General features: G+C 52.3%; 1 long non-coding RNA gene across 1 annotated transcript; it reads left to right on the forward strand.

Moving 5' to 3' along the window:
* The first annotated feature begins 255 nt into the window (after positions 1-255).
* LOC139085337 (uncharacterized) lies at positions 256-2,067 on the forward strand. The gene is made up of 3 exons (XR_011543620.1): positions 256-353; positions 704-759; positions 1,709-2,067. It is a non-coding gene; the product is annotated as an uncharacterized lncRNA (long non-coding RNA).
* The last annotated feature ends 1,078 nt before the right edge of the window (positions 2,068-3,145 follow it).

Raw genomic sequence — 3,145 nt, forward strand, 5'->3', positions numbered from 1 at the left:
GAATGTGTTTTCCCAAAGCTTCCGGGGCCCTCTGGGGCCTCACCAGGGCAGCATATCATTAACTAAAGCACAAGGACAGCAGCCACACAGCTGTAATGAATGCTCTCCAAACATGCTGTCGCCGAGGCGAGTGGCAGGCATCATTAGCCCCATTTTAGAGACGGGAAAGCCAGGGCCAGGATCATCATTTGTGACCTGCCCACGGTGCCATGATGAGTCAGTGGGGGCCCAACGCTACCTCCCTCTCCCTTTGTTCTCCTTCCCTCTGGAGAAAAAGAGGCTCAGAAAGAAGAACTGCAACCTCGGGAGCCTCTGGTTCTTCTTTGGAGAAGGAAGGCATAGAGCTAGACTTGGTGGGTCCAGGCCGGCAGATGGCCCAGGGTGGGGGTGGGGACAAATGAGGATGGGGAGTCCAGGGCCCCTCTTCTCACTGGACACCGGCCCCAGGCAGCAGTGCTTGGACACTGTTCCCCAACTTTCTCCAGCTGTTACTTTGGGGCTAAGACCATGGCCAAGGTGGTAGTGGTGGTGGTGGTGGTAGTGGTGGTCATGGTATATGTGTGTGTGTGTGTCTTGGTTCTTCTAGCCTCAAAGGGAACAAAGACATATGCGGGTGGGAGGTGTGAAGGACTCATATTCGCTCAGTGCCTTTCTTGTGCCATGTATGTTACATGTAATTTGTCATCTCATCCCCATTCTACAGATAAGGAAATTGAGGCTCAGAGAGATGAAGCAATTCACATCTGAGTTGCACAGCAGGTGAGAAGCAAAGCTGGGATTCCAACCCAGGCTCATCTGGCTGGAAAGCTGTTGTTTTGGAAGTGACCCTGCCCCCCCACCCCGACTCTTTGGAATTTCTTTGGGAAAGGTGGGGTCTACACCGGGTCGACTTCATGGGTGTGTCACTTGTATGACTGCATAGGCCCCTGCCCTCAGAGGGACCCTGCCCTTGGTTTAACTGGTTCTGCTGTCACTGTCTTGAAATTCTTAATACTTTTTGAACAAGGGGCCCCATATTTTCATTTTGCTCTGGGCCCTGCAAATTACATAGCTGGTCCTGGGTCTACGCACAAAAGCCTGTGGGACCAGATGCCTCTAACTTGCGGAGGGCCTTGGGCCAGTCACTTCTGCTTGGTGGCCCTACCTGCACCATAAGGAGGCTGGGTGAAGGGCCAGGCCTCGCTAGCACCACATTCATAGGGCCTGAGCCACAGGGCTTGGTGAGGACCGCTCGTGGGAAGAAGGACCCTGAGCCTGGGGTTCAGCCTGGGAAGACCTGGTACCTGGTAGAGCTTTAGAGTGACTGACAGGTGCTGGAGACCCAAGAAAGGGGCACAGGAGCCCTCCAGGATGCTGCGCGTTGGTGGAGGGCCCTACTCCAGCTATTAGTCCAGGAAGTTGCTGAGAAACTGCTGACATATATAACTGTGAGTCTTTGATGGTCAGAACCGGATGGGAGGCATGACTAGCTTTTTCTTTCAAATAGACACACTTGGACTACTTTCAAAGCTGTCACCAGGGGAGACTGTGGACTTATTCCAACCATGTCGCTATGGGGGATGCTTTGGTGCCCTGCGCACATCCTGAGGCCTGGGTCTGCTTTCAGCTGCACCCGTGGTGGGTGGATGGTTCCATGTGAGTTCTGACTCTTGCTCACAACCTCCCACCTCAGGCAATGGACACGTGACTCTCTGGTTTTCTGCCTCAGGCCCGGTTGCGGGAGTGCAGGGGCAGCCCAGAAGTCAGAGGTCCCGAAGAATCTAGCTCCTGTGTCTACAAGGGACAACTTCAAAAGCGCACAATTATATTGACCTTTCCTCCTTCCCTGACTCATTCCCGCCACCCCTCATTTCTGCTTCTTGGGGTCACCCTCCTAAATAAACTCTGTGAACCCTAGTCCTTGACTTAGGCTCTGCTTTTTGGGGAACACAAGCTGAAACAGGTGGTATCACTGACAGCATCATCAATCCCGCTTGTGGACTGACTTTCAGAAGCTGAGACCTGATCTTTGGTACCACTTCCAGCGTGGCAAAGCTTTCATCTTCCAGGAGATGTCTGGCAACAGCCAAATATGATCCAGAGCAACGCTTGGTACTGAGGCACGTGATCAATCGCACCCAGTATGGAGTGGCAGCTGGGGTGGAGGCCAGCGTGGAGGACCGGCCTTTGCCAAGACTCAGCATCAAGTCTGCTCTTGGATGTGTCTTTGCTGTGAGATCCTGGACCAGTGACTTGGCTTTTCCGGGCCCCAGGGGCTTCATCTGTAAAGTGAGGGGCAGTGACACCCAGCTCCCAGGTCTGCTGTGAGGATTGAGCGTATTTGTGAAATCATTTTCTGATCGATAAATAGCTGTATGTACATGAGTTACTATTGGTTGAAAACAAGATGGTGGCTGCAAAGTAATGGGGCCAGTAAATTGGGAAGGTCAGTTCTTCAGGGGAGTCTGAACACATTTGATCAGTGGGAGCATCATTAGAAGGTCCTTCCCAAAAGGGTTCTGGGCTGGGACAACTTTTTTCTGGCTGTGGTCATCCTGGTGTGCTGGTTACGAAGCAGCCCTTGGTCCTCCAAGGGCCGGCCTTGGAGCTGCTGTTTGTAGAGAAATGGTTTGGGTTTGAGCTTGTTTTGTGGGTATTCATGAGCTAGTCCTTGAGGAGAAACATGTGACCCCAAGGCTTGGGAGATGGTTGGTGTGGATGTGGGTCTGGGGCATTGGTGTCAGTGTGAACACTGTGCTGGGGTCATCCATCCAATTGACAAATGTATTTATTGAGCAATTGCTATGTGCCAGTCGCTGTGTGCAGGCTGGGGGTACAGCAAGAAGCTCCCCATTCTAACGGAGGAAGGGGCAATGAACAAGCACAGATACAAGGTCACATTGTGCCAGGAAGAAAAATAAAGTGAGATGAGGAAATAGAGAGGCACAGAGAGCTGCTGACTTAGAATCATGAGGATTTAGGGTAAGGGCAGGGGTAACAGGCAGTGCAAAGGCCCTGAGGTGGGAGAGAGAAGAAAGAGGAGAGAGAGAGGAAACAGAAGAGAGAGTGAGTGTGGGGAGAGGGGGGAGAGGAGAGAGAGGGAGAGAGAGGAGAGGTAAAGTCAGAATTCAGAGAGTTAATGAGATAATGGGTAGGGCTTTGTAGG

The sequence above is a fragment of the Equus przewalskii genome, chromosome 8 (genome assembly GCF_037783145.1).
Source record: "Equus przewalskii isolate Varuska chromosome 8, EquPr2, whole genome shotgun sequence".
NCBI lineage: Eukaryota > Metazoa > Chordata > Mammalia > Perissodactyla > Equidae > Equus > Equus przewalskii.